Genomic DNA, 19,920 nt, shown 5'->3' on the forward strand with positions numbered 1-19,920 from the left:
GTATCCTTTGCACATCTCCAATGTAGTCTAAGTCAAAGTGGTGCATCATATGCTAATGGAGTGGTGAAGAGCAAATCTATTGTTTTCACCCTATGTGCCAAACTAACTAGAATGTTTTCCTTTAAAACCTCTTCATTTCTTTCTTCTTCTTTAATAATTTGTGTTTTCCTTTCTTCCCATATTGTCCAAGTCGTAGTACCCCTTGCACTTTTCTGTATCAATCTTCCTCTTTTCTTTGACGACTTGAGCAGGGAACCATCAAACAACTTTTCCAATTCTAATAAGTAGAGGCCATTGCATCCAAATAGAGCAAGGAACTTTTCCTAAATACACTAGACAATTGGATAGGAGATTTGGTACATTTCTTATATATATTAACCAAGTAGGAAAGAGATTAGGAAGGTGGAATGGAAGATATCTTTCAATGGAGACTTTCATCCCAGGGGTCTTCCGAAAATTTGATTTTATTAGCCCAGACAAGGTCATACTTGATGTGATTAATGAACATTGGGAGGATACTATGGATGTTTCTCAAAAGAGAGTCAAGAGTAGTTTTTTGTGATAGTCAATCGTCCCAACCTTTATTTGTGAGCCCATGAAACCTTACCACAACCCGATGGCATAAGGTTCTGGAGGCCTCGTGGGGTATTGGAAATCTTTGACCCAAAGCTGTGGTGTGCATTCATGGGCTTTCAAGGAATGGTTGGTGATGAAGGAAGATTTGGCCCGACCTCATAGTTACGCAACACGTGGCAAAGGTAACGGTTCGGCACAAAAGCATGCCTAAGGGGAGGAACCAGCGGACCAAACTCCCCTACCAGCATTCTGAACTCCCTACTAGGAGCCCGAACTCTCCCTTAGGCCCCAAGCCACTCAAAGGACAGTAACTTGAACTGGCCTACCTTATAGCAGTTCGGGACACACCTCGCCGAACTTGCCCGCCTTAAAGCAGTTCGGGACACACCTTGCCGAATTGGCCTGCCTTATAGCAGTTCGAGACTCACTTCACCGAACTAGTCTGCACTATAGCAATACAGGACATACCTCCGAACTCAAGACTTCACCTCGCTCACCACTCCAGCACTTCGCCTCCAGGGCGCCAAAATGAACAAACCGTACCATGCCTGACACCGAGGAAGTTCGTACCTAGGGGCGGCGCACTTGACTGACTTGGGATCTGACGCTTGACGGTCGCACTTCAAACGACCACCTTCCACCGCCACCTGACACCGCCATCACCAGCTACAGAGATGACTCTGACAAGGAGCAATGGCGGTTCTGTCCCAGCAGAAAGGACGACACCCGAATTGGCAGACACAGAGGTAATCATACCCGACCTGACAGAGGCCTCGGAGTGAGTACGCGAAGTGGTTATAAAAGGCCCCCTACCCCCAACAACAAGGTATGTGAACTTTGCGCCATCTGGTCTTTACTTTGCCTTTGAGAGAATACTAACTTAAGCTTCGGAGTTATCTCACCGGGTTCCCCCCGGAGTTCCCTCATCTTCTCCATTTCAGGCTCCTCGTCGCTCCAGTCAGAGGCGAAATCGTTGACAGCTAAAACAGGCCGGATTGCGCTCCATCAATTGTGGTGTCGTCTGTGGGAACGCTTCTAAAAGCCTCCCTCTAAATTTCTCTTACCTCTCTTACCTACCTTTCTTTCAAAAACTCCAACACCCATGGCCGCCTCCAACAATGCCGGACGTGGAACAGAAACGGCCACCACCGGAGAGCATCTCCAAGTTCCCGTGGTGTGCATTGGGCAGTCCACCATCCCCCTTTCGGTGGATGGGATCCCCAGTTTGAATGTGTCACAAGCAGTGGCGCCCCTGAACCCTCATTCGTTGAACACCCCTCTTCCACTCCCTATTGAAACAAACTTCGCTGAACCAACTGCTGTCCCACTGGCAACCCGCCAGAACCAGCTGGACGACCTAATGCAATGCATGCGGGCAATGCAAGCCCAAATGCAACAATTCCAGTAGCACCAACTCCAGTAACACCAGGTACTGCACCACCTCTCCCAACACCATTATCAGCAGCAGTTCCCTCAGCTACCCCTAAACTAGCCACTGTTTCCCCCCCGGCACCCTGTTTCGATGCCGGTTAAGGCCACCCCTCAAGGTGGACGACCTCACCGAGGAGAAGCTTCCCAACCCCAGAACCCCCCTAATAGCCAGGCCTCATGCCCAGACCGAAAGCAAAGAAAAATTACCCCCGCCTCGCAGCTCGCTGGTGGGTCAGGAACCTCGCTTTCAAAGTCACCTCGGCGCTCCAAGCCCGAGTTCCCACTCACGGAGAACTGGTTCAACGCCCTAGCAGCAGACCAACATTCCGGGCTCATCGAGCTCGGCAACACGGAGGCCAGTAGCGCCAACACCAGGCCCGCTCAAAGAAGGCGCCAACGAAGTCGCCGAACTGCTACCCGTGTCCTACCCGAGCTCAGAGGCAAGGAAGAGACGAGCTCGAACGAGGTAAAAACTGTCCCAATTCTCTCAGTTCCTTCCCCCCTTTCATCAAAACTTCTAGCAGTCCCCTTGCCCAAATACTTCAAACTTCCATATCTGGACAAGTATGATGGGTCCTTTGACCCCAACGACCACGTCGACGCATTCCAGTCACAAATGCACCTCGCTAGGGCCAGTGAGTTATGCATGTGTGTGGCCTTCACCACCACCTTCAAGGGGTGGCCCGCACCTGGTACCGGAACCTAGCTCCCGGGTCAATAAGAAGCTGGGTCCAGTTCGTGCAGATCTTCACCGCACACTTTGTTACCAGCAAGCGGTGCCCCAGAACCGAGGAAAGTATCTTCGGGGTAATCCAGAGGGAAGGAGAATCCATCCGGAGCTACATCAAGCGGTTCAATGAAGCATGCTTGCAGATACCACGGTTAGACCCCGCCGTACAGCTCGCAACGGCCAAAAGAGGGGTAACGCACAAAGAATTCAAATGGCACATGGTGGCCAGTCAGCTAGCAACCGTGGCCGATTTCCTCAAGATCGCGGATAAGTAAATGAGAACAGAGGAAGAAATCAACCAAAGAACCGAAGGCGGGGTCGAAAAAAGAAAAAGAGAAGGCGAGCTCTCCAACCCAGGCGACAGAAGAAGCCAGGCCTGAGAGGCAAAGCCAAGCCAGCCGTCTCGAGCTCCCTTAGCCGTTCGGACGGATTACACGCCGTTGATCACAAGGCAGACCGAGATCTTGATGACGATCAAGGACGCCCCCTACATAAAGTGGCCACCTCGCCTAAAGAATTATCCAAACGAGAGAAATAAAAATCTATACTGTAGTTTTCATAAAGATCACGGTCATAGTACCGAACAATGTAATAATCTCCGGGACGAGATAGAGAGACTCATCCGTCGCGGATACTTGAGAAATTTTATACATAATGACAATAACAATAAAGCAGGTCGGCAAGGGGAACACGAAAAGGATGCCCCCAAGTCCAGCAGCAGACCGACCGAAGCCTTGCTGCGACCTCCCTTAGAAGAGAGGCCGGTTCGGGGAACCATCCACGTGATAGAGGGCGGTTCGGTGGTAGTAGGTTGCACTTCGGCAGCAGCACGGACGTCAGTTTGCAAGGTGGCCCGGGAGGAGCAAAACCCTCAAAAGAGGCCGAAGACGGAAGAACCAATCTTTTTCACAGAAGACGACGCGCGAGGTGTTCACTATCCCCACGATGACGCACTCGTCATAAAACTAAGGATCAGCGACTACAAAGTCCGGCGCGTACTTGTGGACTCAGGCAGTTTGGCAGACATCCTCTTCAAATCGGCATTCGACCAATTACAGTTGCAGAGAAGCGAGTTGAAGCCCGCGCACACTCCTCTGGTGGGCTTCAGCGGAGAGGAAGTCAGGCCCCTGGGGAAGTCAGCACATGGCCGTGCGTGGTAAGACTCAACCACGATTTCCTGGTGGTCGCGACCCCCTCCCCATACAACGCCATAATAGGGCGGCCAATTACGCATATTCTGTGGGCAGTGGTCTCCACCTACTATCTGGCAATGAAGTTCCCCACGGACTTCAGTGTGGGGGTAGTGCGGGGCGACCAACTTGAGTCCCGCAAATGCTATGTTGCCGCCCTAAAGGGAAAATCCAAGGCAGCCGACGACCTTGAACTGGAGCGGCCTACAGAGTAGGGCGAGGAACGAGCTTTGCCCACTAAGGAAATAGTTGCGGTCCCGACCTCGGCTACAGATCCAGCGCGAGAGCTACAGTTCGGTGCTTCCGTCAAGGAGCCTCTACGAATTGAACTGGTGAGTTTCTTACTTCAAAATTTAGATATTTTTGCATGGTTTGCGACGGATATGCCCGGTATTGACCCTGGCCTTATAACTCACAAACTTAACACTGACCCTGTAGTCAAACCCATTAGACAGAAGAAACGCAACTTAGCCCCAAGGCGCTGTAGGGCGGTCGATGAAGAAGTCGAAAAGCTCCTCGTAGCGGACTTCATAAGGGATGTTAATTACCGAGCTGGGTAGCCAACCCAGTGTTGGTGAAAAAAGCAAACGACAAGTGGTTCATGTGCGTTGACTACACCGACTTGAACCGAGCTTGCCCAAAAGACTGCTTCCCCCTGCCCCAAATTGACCGCCTATTGGACGCGACCTCGGGACATGAGCTGCTAAGCTTCCTGGACGCCTACTCAGGCTACAACCAAATCAAGATGGACTAGTCCGACGAGGAAAAAACCAGCTTCATAACCGAGTTCGGCCTGTACTGTTACAAGGTCATGCCCTTCGGACTAAAGAATGCTGGGGTGACATTCCAAAGACTTGTAAATAAGCTTTTTCGACCCTTAATTGGCACGAAAATAGAATGTTTCGTAGACGACATGGGCGTCAAAACACAATTCTCACAGGAATTAATAAAAGACTTAAATTATGTCTTCCAAATTCTGCGTCAATATAGAATGAGACTGAACCCAAACAAGTGTGTTTTCAGTGTCACCTCGGGTAAGTTCCTAGGGTACATTGTCAATCGGTGCGGTATTGAGGCCAACCCGGACAAAATAAAGGCCATCCTAGATATGAGACTACCCCGAAAAGTAAAAGTGGTTCAGAGGCTAAACGGTCGCATAGCCGCTTTGAGCTGCTTCATGTCCAAATCGGCAGACCGCTGCCCGTCTTTCTTTAAGGCAATCAAAGGCAAAGGGTTCGAATGGACCCGAGATTTCCAGCTTGCGTTCGACGAGCTAAAAACCTACCTTGCCACTGTGCCAACCTTAGCCAGACCCGAGGAGGGCGAGGTCTTAGAACTATACCTCTCGGCGAGCGACGAGGTGGTCAGTTTGGTACTAATAAAGGAAGTAGATCGGGTCCAGCGGCCCGTCTATTATGTTAGTAAAATTCTGCAGGGAGTAGAGACGAGATACACGCAGATAGAAAAAATAGCGTACGCACTGGTGATTTCAGCTCGAAAACTCCCCCCGTACTTCCAAGCTCACACCGTCGTCGTCTTGACTGACAAACCTCTGAGACAAGTCACAGACCGCCATTAAGGCCCAAGCCTTAGCAGATTTTATCACCGAGTGCACATTCAGCCTCGAAGCCCCTAAGCAGGTTGAGCCCGAGATCCCCAGTTCGGGTTAACCCGGAGCTCCCAAGCCAATAGAGTCTGAACCCCGTGAATTAGCAGCCAGTGTGGCATCTCTCCTGGTCAGGCCAAGCGCGAACTGGGATGAGGAGCCCTGGATCCTTCACGTAGATGGCTCCTCAAACTATTTGGGCTGGAATAGTCTTATGCGGCCCGGGTGGCACAAAATTGGAATACACACTACGCTTTGAGTTTGCGGCATTCAAGAACGAGGCAGAGTACAAAGCACTGATAGCGGGGCTGAACCTAGCGCAAAAGGTAAGAGCAAAGCACAGTCATCTGCAGCGATTCCTAGCTCGTGGTCAACCAGGTAACGGACGAGTACGAAGCACGCGAACTGTCCATGATCGCATACTTGGCAAAAGTAAAGCATGCGAGCTCTCAACGGAGACTTCTCAACCCAAGGGTCTTCCTAAAATTTGATTTTGTTAGCCAAGACATGGTCATATTTGATGTGATTAATGAACATTGGGAGGATACCATGGATGTCTCTCAAAAGAGAGTCAAGAGTAATTCTATGTGATAGTCCATCATCCCAACTTTTATTTGTGAGCCCATGAATACTTACCACAACACGATGGCATAAATTTTTGGAGGCTTAATGGGAAATCGAAAATCTTTGGCATAAAGTTTTAGTGAGCATTCATTGGTTCTCATAGAATGGTTGGGATACCGGAGTTTTGCGTAGAGATACCCCTGCTTGTCCTTGGAAGACAATCCATACTATTCTTCCCCTATTTCTTAATCGCATCATGCATTATCTCTTGTCTGGCCACAAGGTTAAATTGTAGGAAGATCTCTAGTTGGGGGATCCCTATTGAAAGGTGTATTTCTTTGTCTCTACCATCTCTAATCTTAAAAAGAAAACAATCTTTGAGTTTGTTCTACCTTCTTCATCCCTTGGTTTTGATTGGAACTTAGATTTTAGTAGAAATCCAAGAGTGAGTTTGAATTTGTTCCTATTTCTAGTCTTTTGAATTTGTTGGATGGGGATGTTCTTAATAACTAAGTTGGTGAGAAACGAATTTGGGTTCCCAATTCTTTAGGTAGGTTTTTCTTGTGGTTCCTCTTTTAATATTGTTGGTTCGACTGTCTTAATATGCATGCTTATCTTTGTTGGGTCTTAGGTCATTAGTTGTTGGGCCTAATCTTATTTAGTGTTTTATTTGTCTAGGTGTCCCATCACTATCTAGGGGCATTCTAGTCTATTTATGTAACATTATGTAATACACTTATTTATAATAGAGTTGGCCGGTTGAGAGATTCATTGCCGCCATTCTCAAATCTTCCTCTCCTTCTTCTTCTCTTCTCCTTCGGCAACTGTATTCCAGCAAACATGGTATCAGAGCTCTAATATTTCACCTGGTTACAGCTGCCGCCTCCTCTTCTAACTCTCCGTCTTTTTCTTTTTCTATCTTGGTTGCTGCAAAGAAACCCTAGGGTTGGTCGTAGAACATAACAGGACCTACATCTAGGGTTTCCCTTGGTTGTAGGGCCCAAGGGGAGTTAGTCCCAGAAGTTGATGCCCTACTAGACTCAGTACAACATTGTAGCCATTCGGCTAAGAGAGATCTGTGTTGAACAGATCTAGGTGGAAGGACTGATTGCGGCAATCCTAGAACTGGTCATAGGGCAGATTATTGTCTGCGACAGTAGTGATTAGAACACAGCAGAAGTCAGCACACCAGATTACAGTTTGCGACAACAGTGATTAGAGCACAGTGCAGCCGTGTGGTGCTCGTGGTTTCAGCTCTGTTACGGGTTCTTAGGGCTGAGTTTGCAGTGCAACAAGTTTCATAAGTCTGAAATAGCTTTCTGTATATTGTGTTTACAGCTTTGATCTTTGCAAGTAGGAGAAGATGTATTCTATATCCGGGGAAGTGTCTTCTAGAGATGTTAGGACTGGTGGGAGGTCTCCTAATCTGGAGAATCCAAATCTGCACAACATGCAGATCACTAATGTGTTGTTGGATGAGTACAACTTCAGAGAATGGTCTGTTTCAGCCATGCTCTTCATCACATCCCGGGAGCTCACTAGTTATTTGGACGGGCTGAAGAAGGAACCTGAAGTGGGTAGTGTGGAATATGCAGTTTGGCGTAAGGAGAATGCTACTGTTATGTCCTGGCTACTTGCTTCAATGACTCCAAGGGTAGCTAGGATTGTTAAACATTTCTCCACTGCTGCCAAGATATGGGAGAAAGTGTCTAAAACTTATGGGTAGAGAAAAAATAATGCCAGAATTTATAGACTGAATCAAAACATTGCTGCCTTGAGGCAAGGGGATATGACTGTTGCAACATATTTTGCTACCTTAGAAGGACTATTGGAGGAGCTAGATCATCACCTTATTCTTGATTGGGAGAATGCCAGAGACAAGGAAAGGCATGACAAACAAACTGAATAGGGCATAGCATTTAAATTTTTGGCTGGCTTAAATCCAATATATGAGAGCATAAGGTCCCAAATTCTGGGAAGGGATGAAATGCTAGACTTACATCATGTCTATTACCTTGTGAGGAATGAAGAGGTTAGAAGAAAAGAGATGCAAGTTGATAAGTGCAGAGGCTGAATATCGAGCTATGGCTCATGGTATTGCTGAACTTTTGTGGCTTAAGATCCTTCTTGGTGAACTTGGAATAAAGATCGAGTACTCTCTCAGGTTGTACTATAACAACAAGGCTGCCATCAACATTGCAAATAACCCAGTACAACATGATAGAACGAAACATATTGAGATAGACCACCACTTTGTCAGAGAAAGAGTAGTCTCAGGAGAACTCAGCATTCCTTATATTCCCTCCGAGATGCAAATCGTAGATGTTTTAACTAAAGGGCTAGCTTCAAAAAAATTCTTGAACTTACTTGGCAAGCTAAACATAATTGATATCCATGCTTAGCTTGAGGGGGAGTGTTGGTTCGGCTGTCTTAATATGTATGCTTATCTTTGTTGGGTCTTAAGTCATTAGTTGTTGGGCCTTAGTTATTGGACCTAATCTTATTCAGTGTTTTATTTGTCTAGGTTTCCTATCACTAATCAGGGGCATTTTAGTCTATTTATGTAATATTATGTAACACTTTTTTATAATAGAGTTGGGCCGGCTGAGAGATTCATTGCCGCTATTCTCAAATCTTCCTCTCCTTCTTCTTCTCTTCTCCTTCGGCAACTGTATTCCAGCAAACAAATTTGTTGGTTAGGATCACTCCCCTCTCTAAGTCCATTCTGTATGCATGTTGACAGTTCTGGTGTGCACCTAACTATAATGTTTTCCATTAAAGCCTCCTTGTTTCTTTCTTTTTCCATAAAAATTTGTGCATTCCTTTCTTCTCATCAAGTACAAGTCATAGTAGCCCCGACACATCTCTATTAATCTCCCTCTTTTCTTTGACGATTTGAGCGTGGAAACATCAAACAACTTGTGCAAACTTTTAGGCAGAGACCACTTGCATCCAAATAGAGTTTGAATTTGTTCCTATTTCTTGTCTTTTGAATTTGTTGGATGGGGTGGTTGTTTATAGCTTAGTTGGGGATAAATGAATTTGGGTTCTTAACTCTTCAGGTAGGTTTTCCTTGTGGTTCCTATTTAAATCTGTTGGTTAGGGTTACTCCCTCCTCTAAGTCTATTCTTGTGACATGTTGAGAGTTCTGGTTTGCATCTATTCCCCCAGAAGAAAAATATCTTCTGGACTATTACTCAAAACTTCAACAAGTAGAATTCCAACTAGTCTGAAACCATAAAAAAACTAAAAATAGAACACTTGAAGTAACATTAAATTTTTGTTGTTCATTTCAATCTATTTTACTTTATTTTACTCAGTGAAGTGTTGGTTTTTAGGTTTCAACTAGTTTGATTAGTTATTTGTGCATTTGGTTTATGGGAATGCTGAATGCTTATTTTAGTTGTTTTGGTTTGGGTCTGTTTGTATATTTGGGTGGCTTTGCTTAAATGCTTTGTCAACACTCTTACATCATAGCCTGCTATTTATTTTAATTGATTTGCATTTTCATTACAATAAATATTTTACCACTTCCATCATGCTGATACAGTTCATATTCCAGAAGTGGTGCTTTCTTTTGAATATCCTCCTAGCCTCCCTTCACCACCACTATCAACATCCTTCTCGCTTCCTATGAACACTTCTGGGACCATGATGTCCCTTGGGTTTTGCTTCCTACAGGTTTGTGTGTCTCTAGTTGTCAATCTATACAAATTTTATCAAATCTTTAGTTATATTTATATAACTTCACATTTTATAGATTATGTGGGTGTATGGCCTAGTATGTGAAAACACTGGTTGAGACGCTTGAGCTATCTTCTGATGGCCATGCCTTTTTCTTGTTGTGCTGTCAGCCCACATGTCTGTGTTATGTCCCAGAAACTTCACACACAATTCTCAGACTCAGCAGAATTTACACAACCCGAACATCAACAAAAGGAACTGGTATTCATTCAGAAGAAAACAAAACATTAACAATTGGTCAGTTCTTCGAGAGACCACCTGCTCTCCCAATCACTCACAGTATTCTTCACTCCACAAAAAACATACCTCTCCCCCAATCCCAAAGCCCCTTCTTATACTCTCCCCCATACCTTTCCCCCCCTTAGCCGACTGTTGACCTTTCCTCTTCCTGGCATACGTAAGGTTAATTGGGGGCTATCAGTATGTGCCTTCATTTAGAGCAATTTATAATTCATTCTTTTATGACATGGAAAACTTGTTTTATCAATACCACTAAAAAGAAAAATTTTGTACTGATGCTTGAACTACAAGAATATCTGCATAAGACACATATAATGTGGCTGTTGTACGGAAATTCCTATCTAGGACTAGACTACTCCAAGCCCAATCCTCTTCAGACTTGAAAAGGCATCAAGGCTATCAATGTTCCTCTACATTGCCTGGTACATTATCAAACAGATGTTTTTTTGATAGGTACGTTGTCAATCATATATTGGTCAACTTCTTCTGTCAGATATCAATTAATGATTTTCTTGTACAATGGTTGTATTAGTAAAACTACTCTCTGCCTTTTCAAATTAATGTGGAAATGTTAAAGATTCAAAATTGGAAATTATAATTTTAATTGTCATTGAAAGACCAAGAGTGCTCGATATGTCAAAGGTGATGAGCAAATGGTGTTGGTGAGAGATGACTATGTGAAGAAATTATTGTTGAAATTTATTAAATGAAGATCTAATTCCTAGGACTAGACCAGAATCTTTGAGTACTTGTAGCAAAGATGAACACAGGAAGGCTTTGGAACCAGGATAATGGCTTGAAATAGGTTATGGAATTATCTCCGGCAGTCAAGTTCACCTCTGTTCTTACGACATTGGTTAGAGATTATAATGTACATGATGGAATAACATGACTAAATCTCTTTAGTGGGTTTTGGCGCTGAGATTTTAGGGAATTGGTTTGTACTACCCTAGTATGGAACTTAGTGGACTAGTTCTGCTATAATAATATTTAAGTTGCTTACACTACAACGAAATTGGTAAGCAGAATTTCTTGAAAATAGTGTAGATACAGTGTTATAGAGAAGGATGTTTATAGCTTGCTATATTCTAGAAGCTGCATACTTCTAATAGTTATAGAGGTGATGAACTGGTCCATTTATACCATTCAAGATAGGGTCCTCTGTGACTACTGTTTCAAGCCAAACAAAATTTTCAATGCAGCCTCTGGTGTTGATAATGTTAGAAGGGGACAGGTTCTGATATCAAGCATTATCCTTCTTAAGATTGCTTTTGACGCTCTGCCTGTAGTTGCAAAGGTATCATTAATATGTATTTTGTACTCATAATGCCTCGAGAATCTAAACTCTCATGAGATGCTAGACTGCTTTGTTGTGAAACATTTCCAAGTCCATCTAAGAAAATGAAAAATATGCTTCTATGGGGAAATGGCTAAGTTACACTTGCTTTTGCTTACATTATTATATGTGTTTATGTGCTATTATGTGTTATCTAGCAAATAGAAACTCGTTAAAGAAGTGTTGTGAGAATATGTATTTGGGCTGTGCTAATATGTGCTATTATGTGCCATTATGTGTTTACTGGCGGTGACCCATGTCATGCATGGACTGCTTTATAAAAATGTATTTTAAAGGGAAAAAATGAAGTAACGGTGATTTTGGTTATTGAGAAGTAAATAAATCAACTGCTTAGTAGGAAAAATAGTAAGAAAAATAATTTTTTCTTTTTTAGTTATTGAGAAGTACATAAATCAACTGCTTAGCATGAGAAGCAACTGATGGTGGCTTAGTTGATAGGTTCTTTGGCTAGTTGTAGCAGAGAACCTGGGATGAAATCCCATTGCCATTAAGATTGGGGGGGTTAAGGATTTGGAGGATGGGCTACCCCCCGTTCTTTAATATGTTTAAACATGAGATCAATAACCAAGTCAAAAAACAAATTTAAAATTGAACTGGCGACAATAACCAAAAGCTCATGTCAAGTGTTTTCTTGCTGCATTTTATTGTTGAACCAAAATAATCAATGAAACAAATCTACATTAAATTAATAAAAAATAGAGAAAAACTATTAACCCATTGAAAAGGGGAGAGAGAGAGAGAGGTGCACGAGGGTTTTAATTTTTTTCTTGTATATTTTTAATGATTTCATTTAATGCACGTGCAAGAAAGTAGAGTATGAGGAGGCGCATGTGAGTTCTGTGCTGAGAGGAACCCTTACCTCCCCCCTTTTTAAGCATTGGCTTAAATATCACTTTGGGATGGGCAGACAGGAAACTGCCGCCAAGTTTCTAGAACTTTATTTGTGTTTCTTTCTTCTCCTCTTGCTCAGAAGTCTTCTTGGTATCAAAGCATTAGAAGACTAAGGCTCGTTTTCTCTTCTCCATTTTTTCTTTCTCATTTGCTTCCCCTCTATTCTTTCTTACGTTGCTGGTTTGTAGAATGGTTTAAGAGGGGTTTCTACCTTGGGAAGAGACCTAGGAGACCCTAATAATTATAACCTATTAGAGTAAGTTGAAGAAGAGCAGTCTATGAACGACTAGAGAGAACTGTGTTTCAGGTATAGTTGCTGGGCAGCAAGGAAGAAGTGACCCAATAAGTTTCTGAACGGTGACAAACCACCCAGAAACCTACGAGATATTGAGAGGATTAAATTAATGATCTAAGTATCTATGAACTAAAAGAATTTACCTCTAATTTAAATTGAGACGACCAATTTACTATAGTTTCTGATGAAGGGTGGTTTGGCGTAACCTAGTAAAAAGGGGACACGTAGAAACAACCTGACCAAGAGATGACAATTCAGCCTGACAAGTTCAGTTAGCAACAATTGAGCTCGCATATTCAATCACCTCGGCTCAAGGCTCACCTTGAAGCAGGGCCACCTCGGCACAAGTCTCACCTCGACATCGAGGCACCTTGGTATTCAAGCCAGTTTGGAACTAAAAAACCGAAGTACCAGTTAGGAGACAATAACTTGAATCGCCATGTAACTGACTCCCGCATAACTAACTCTAGAGGTCTCTCTAACGAATCCCGAATCTCTCGAGATCACGATGAATTAACAGACCCCGACTTTTCCAGAATCACGATAAGGACTTATCCTGACTCCGTCGGAATCAGAAGATGAACAAGATTAGCTCCTTTGGAAGCGGATCGAGCTCCATCTCCACATCCCAGATATCCCAGAACTCTTTCGTGTGCCCCACGATTATTCAACTATATAAAGGCTCCAACCCCGATGGCACAAGGTACGTGTGATTTTTCTATTCTCTAGCTCTCTAGCTCTCTACATTCTCAAAGCTCTTCAACTCGCATTAGATTACTAACTTAAGCATCGAAGCGACCTCGCCGGGTTAGCCACCCCGGGTTCTCTGATCTTGTCTTGCAGATTCATCTAGCTCGCCGTTTGACTAGAAGACAGATCATCCTCCAACAGGGAGCAGTCAAATCGCGCTACATCAATTGGCGCTGTTTGTGAGAAGACGATCAAAAAGCCTTTTTCACAAAATTAACAGCTTTCATCTAAAGTCAATGGCATCTTCCTATCACGTTGGACAGAGCAATGAAATGAATGTCTCTGGGGGCAACCTTAGCTTCCTTCAGTATGCATTGGTCAGTTCACCATACCGCTTACTGCAGCTAGGGTTCCAACACTGATCGTGCCACAAAATGTTACATAGGTGAACGCCTCGCTCCTTCAGTGGTGGGCGCAACCTTCACTGAACCGTTTGTGGTTCCCCCCGGAGTCGAGCAATCCCAGTTCGATGACCTGATACACTGTGTGAGGGCCATCCAGGTCCAGTAGTTCCAGTAATACTAGCAGTATATGTTCTACCAGCACTACTAGTAGTAGTTCCCTTCACTGTCGCAAAGCAAGCAGCCAGCTCCACCCCGACACCCAGCAACTCAGCAGAATCGACATCGCATGCAGAACATCACTCATCTCCCCACTAAGGCGAGGAGACTTCCCAAGTCCCACTTCCTCTTGGGAGCCAAGTCTCACCTCGTGGGAGGAGAGGCAGATAGATCACCCCGCCTGCTTCACAAGGCAACATCAGAAACAGGTCCGGGGACACTCAGCCCAATAGAGCCATTCTTCCTCGGCGTTTGCATCAAGAAGGCGGATCGCTCGCAGGTAACCGGTTCGGGGTTCTAGCCGCGAACTCAAAGCAAGGCCCTTCCATCCACGACAGTCAACCCCAAAATCCAAGGAACCAAGAGCTACCTCGCGGTAGAACAGTACCAGACCATACAGAGGTTAGCAACACCAATGCAGAGCCGATGAAGAAGCAGAAACGAAGGCGTCGCAAGGCACGCCGAACCTCAGTTTAGAACAACAAGCTCGTGAGACCAAACCAACAGGAACAGGTTAAAGGTAAAGAAGAGGCGAGCTTGTAGCTACAAAGACCGCTCCTCTACTCACCTCGAAAAGTATGACGGATCCTTTGATCCTAATGATCATGTGGACTCCTTCCAGACCCAGATGCACTTAGCTGGGGTTGATGAGTCCTGCATGTGCATAGCTTTCTCCACCACATTCAAAGGAGTAGCTCGCACATGGTATCGGAACCTCGCGTCAGGATTAATCAAGAGTTAGGCGCAGTTCGTGGAGTTATTCACCTCGCACTTCATCACCAGCAAGAAGTGTCTACGGTCCCAAAAGAGTCCCCTTAATGTAGTTCAAAGAGAAGGGGAGTCCATAGGAAGCTACATCATGCATTTCAATGACACTTGCTTGTAGATCCCCGACCTAGACCCAATGGTGAGACTCACGATAGCAAAAAAGGGCATAACTCACAGGGAATTCAAATGGCATGTGGTGGCCAATAAACCGAAAGACATCACAAAATTCCTCAAGCTCGTCGACCAGTTCATCGGAACGAGGAAGAGATGAATCAGATGACTGACAATCCAGCAGAGAAGAGAAAAAGAAATGATGACAACATTGGTAATTACAGGAATAAAAGAAGAAAGAGTAAGTCTTCGACCAGGGGAGGAAACAAGTCTGGGAGCCAATCTCCTTCACAATATCGCAAGTCAGGTCAGCGCTCCAAAACCCCACCTGTTGAAAGGACGAACTACACACCCCTCAACGCTAAGCGAGGTGAAATCTTGATGGCTATCAAAGACTCCTCCTTTGTTAAATGGCCTCCTAGGTTGAGGGGGGATCCCGCCACCAGAAACAGGAATGTCTACTATCACTTTCACAAAGACCATGGCCACAGTACAGAGAACTGTAGGAACCTCCACGACAAGATCAAAGAGCTCATATGTCGTGGGTATTTGAAGAATTTCATACAAAGATAAGAAAGAAGCCAAGCAGATCAGCAAACAGACTGACAGAAGACCCAAAGAAGGAATGCTCCCGAGTCCAGCAACAGACAGAATGAGTAGCCGCCACGGCAACTGCCCGAGGAGAGATCAACCCGCGGAGTCATCAATATGATTACTGGCGGGTCCATCATCGCAGGGTGCACTTTGGCAATAGGTCGAACTTCAATCTGTGAACTAGAAAGTGAGGAACAGAACCCGCTAAAGCAACCTCGAATTGAAGAGCCGATTTATTTCACGGTGGATGATACACGCAGGATCCAGTATCCTCACGATGACGCCCTGGTGATAAAGCTAAGACTCAACGACTTCGAAGTCAAGTGCATCCTAGTGGACACAGGTAGCTCGGTCAACATACTGTTCAAAGACGTCTTTGACAAGATGCAGCTCCCGGAAAGTGACCTAAAGCCTATAGATACTCCCTTGGTAGGCTTCAGCGACGAGGAAGTCAAACCCTTACGGCGAGTTTCAGTACCCGTGGAGGTCGACACGTGGTCGAACATAGCGAGGTTCAAGCACACGTTTCTGGTAGTCGCGACCCCATGTCCTTACAATGCCATAGTAGGCCGACCCGTTACACATGTTGTACGCCTACTTACTACCTGGCAATGAAGTTCCCTACGAACTACGGGATAGGGGTTGCGCGAGGCGACTAGCTCGAATCTCGCAAATACTACGTTGCTATCCTCAAGGGGAAAGACAAACTAGCTGCTGACATCGAGCTCGAGCGACCTACGGAGTATGCCGAGGAGCGAGCTACACCAATAGAGGAGACGGTTCACATTTCGGTTTTGACCGATGACCCAGCTAAGACCCTCTAGATCGGCGCTTCGATCGAGGAGCCACTTCGCTCTCAGCTGGTAAGCTTTTTATTTCAAAATTTAGATATATTTGTTTGGTTCGCGGCATAAATGCCTGTAATAGACTCTAAAATTTTAACTCACAAGCTAAACACCGATCCCTTAGTCAGGCCAGTTAGACAGAAAAAGCGCAACCTCGCCCTGGTATGCTGGAGGGTAATCGATGAAGAGGTTGGGAAGCTCTTAGCGGCAGACTTCATCAGGGAAGTTCATTACCCGAGCTGGGTAGGTAACCCAGTTCTGGTAAAAAAGGCCAACGGTAAATGGCGCATGTGCGCCGATTATACCGACTTGAATAGATCGACCGCCTAGTGGACGCGACCTCAGGGCATGAGTTGCTAAGCTTTCTAGATGCATACTCTGGTTACAATCAGATCAGGATGGACCATGTCGATGAAGAAAAGACGACCTTTATAACTGAGCTCAGATTGTACTGCTATAAGGTCCCTTCGGATTAAAAAAATGCCGGGACAACTTTTCAAAGACTTGTAAACAAGATTTTTGAGCCGTTAATCGGCAATAAAGTTGAATGTTATGTAGATGACATGGTCGTTAAGACCTAATTTTCAAAATTTTTATTAAACAATTTACAAAATGTTTTTGAAAGTATAACATGAAATTAAATCCCAACAAGTGTGTCTTTGGGGTCACCTCGGGTAAATTCTTGGGCTACATAGTCAACTGACGTGGCGTCGAAGCCAACTTGGAAAAAATAAAGGCCATCTTAGATATGAGACCACCTCGCAAATTAAAAGGGGTTCAGAGGTTGAATGACCAGATAGTCGCTTTGAGCCGTTTTATGTCTAAGTCGGCAGATCGCTGCTTACCTTTCTTTAAGGCTATAAAGAAGAGTAAAGACTTCGAGTGGACCGCGGAGTGTCAGCTTGCCTTCGACGAGCTAAAAAGATACTTAGCTAGTACCCCAGTTCTGACCCGACCCGAGCAAGGTGTTGTAGGATGTTGAAATCAGGTATCCGAAGATCGAGAAATTGGCGTACGCGCTAGTCATAGCAGCTTGCAAGTTTCGTCCGTACTTCCAAGCCCACACCATCATCGTCCTCACCAACAAGCCTCTGAGACAGATCCTGCTCAAGCCCGAGGTGTCTGGCTAATTGACGAAGTGGGCTATCGAACTTAGTGAGTATGATATCTGGTACGAACCTTGGACGGCAATTTAGCCCAAGCCTTGGCCGATTTCGTGGCAGAATCTACGTTCAGTACCGTAACTCTCGATCTGGCCGAGCTTGAGCATACGGTGGAAGCTTCAACTAGTGCGGCACCAATCTTTGCTACAGCAGGTCCGACGTAGGACGAGAAGTCCTGGATCCTCCACGTTGACGGCTCGTCCAACCAACAAGGAAGCGGTGAAGGAATAATTCTGTACGGTTTAAGCGGGGTAAAGTTGGAATACGCGCTCCGATTCGGGTTCGCAACATCGAACAACGAAGCTGAGTATGAAGCATTGGTCGCCGAGCTCATTCTAGCAAAGGAAGTGAAGGCTAAGCATCTTATATGCAGCGATTCCCAGCTCATGGTCAACCAAGTCAACGGTGAATATGAAGCCCATGACCCCACCATGGCAGCTTATTTGGCCAAAGTTAGGGAGATATTGTGCGGCTTCATCTCCTACTTCTTTGGGTAGATCCCGTGATTCGAGAACAATGAGGCCGACGCCTTGTCACGGTTAGCTAGCACAAGCAGCAACACCATGCGGACCGTGTACATAAAGGACCTATCTCGGCCTATATTCTCGGAGGAGTAGGAGAGGTTGCTCCCGTAGCACAAGCAGAGCCGAGATGGATTGACCCGCTTGTGAGTTAACTACTTCATGGGACCCTCTCTGCGGAACGCAACGCGACCCGAAGTGTAGAGTACCGGTCGGCTAAGTACGTCATCGTAGACGGACAACTATACAGGAGATCTTTCACGCTCCCCTACTTGCGCTGCTTGCGACCCTCAGAGGTCGAGCTCGTTCTCCGCGATACCCATGAAGGCTTGTGCAGCAGACACTTGGGGGGCAGGGCTCTCGCCTAGAAGGCATTGCGACAAGGTTACTATTGGCCCACGATGACAACAGACGCACTTGAGCTCATCAAGAAGTGCGACAAATGTTAGAGGCACGCCAACATCCACCACTGACTTGCTGCCGGCCTCAAATACCTCACCAGCCCATGGCCCTTCGCATAGTGGGGAATCGACATACTTGGCCCATTCCTGCCTGCGAGAACAAAGGAGATTTCTGGTCATAGTAGTGGACTATTTTACGAAGTGGGTGGAAGTGGAACCCCTAACAACGATCACAACCCGCAACATACAAAACTTCTTCTAGAGGAGCATAATTTGTTGCTTCGGGCTACCTCGGGTACTCATCTCCAACAATGAGAATCAATTCAATGATGCCAAGTTTCAGAATTGGTGTGCTGAGATGGGAATTCAGCAAAGTTTCACCTCGGTAGCACACCCCCAGGCAAACGGGCAAGCAAAAGTCACCAACAGAGCCATACTCTATGGAATGAAAGCTCGCTTAGCTCGAGCCAAAGGATTGTGGGCTGACGAACTGCCCAGTGTGCTGTGGGCCTACCGGACCACCATCAAGACTGCCACAGGTGAGACTCCCTTCAACCTCACTTACGGCATAAAAGCGGTGATCCCTGCAGAAATTGAGGTGCATACACTACACTTGGAGGCCTACGACGAAGAGATAAATGATGACGAGCTCTGTACTAACCTAGACCAGGTGGAAGATGTACGAGACCTTGCATACATCTGGACTGCGGCTTACCAACAAAGAGTAGCTCGGTACTATAACGCCTGGGTTAAAAAGCGACACTTCCATGTCGGCGACCTGGTTCTTCGGAATGTTATGGTACCTGAGCCCGGTGTTGGTAAACTCGGACCGAATTGGGAAGGTCTATACCAAGTAAGACGGGTATTCGGGGAACGTACGTATGAGCTCAAGACCTTGAAAGGGAAGCAAGTACCTCGAGCGTGGAACGTTGGGAACCTAAGAAGATACTACTTGTGATTGCCGAATTAGAGAGAGGACTGTGGTCACTCCCAAAAGCCTAAGGACCATGATGTCGAGCTGACATATGACCTCGACACAACAAATAAGTCCAGTCGCCTCTTCAGCATGGGCAGATAAGTCCCAGCCTCCTCTTTAGCATGGGTAGACACGTCCTACTTGCCTCTTCGGCATAGGTAGACAAGTCCTAGTCGCCTCTTCGGCATAGGCAAATCAGCCATCATGCCCAAGGCATAGACAGTTCGGGTATAAACCCTACGATGTCTAGCCCACCTTGCCATTAACAACAGGTTGATCCCACTTGAAGTCAGGCCCGACGACTCAACTCTAAGGGACAACTGACACCTAAGCGAGTAGCCTGTGCGTAGACAGTTGGGTATATACCCTACAATGTCCGCCCACCTCGGCGTACAATATGCGAAGTTACCCCTACTCCTAGTCTAGTTGTTAGCTCGACAGCTCGGGGTAACCTACACTTGGAAAAATTTTATTTTGGTTATCTCTACTTGCAATCCAGCTCGTTAGCTCGACAGTTCAGGGTAACCTACACATTTCTACTCCTACTTGGTTTAGTTCGCCAGTTCAGGAGTTATTTACACTTATAACTTTTTTGCACAAAGATAGT

General features: G+C 45.6%; 1 long non-coding RNA gene across 1 annotated transcript in view; it reads left to right on the top strand.

The window, feature by feature from the left end:
• The window catches only part of LOC148870188 (uncharacterized), a 38,337-nt gene that overhangs the window by 13,991 nt on the left and 4,426 nt on the right, over window positions 1-19,920 (top strand). The gene's annotated exons all lie outside the window — the stretch shown is intronic.

Source organism: Nelumbo lutea, chromosome 2 (assembly GCF_056320005.1).
Source record: "Nelumbo lutea isolate HS-2025 chromosome 2, American lotus-T2T, whole genome shotgun sequence".
NCBI classification, from domain to species: Eukaryota; Viridiplantae; Streptophyta; class Magnoliopsida; order Proteales; family Nelumbonaceae; genus Nelumbo; species Nelumbo lutea.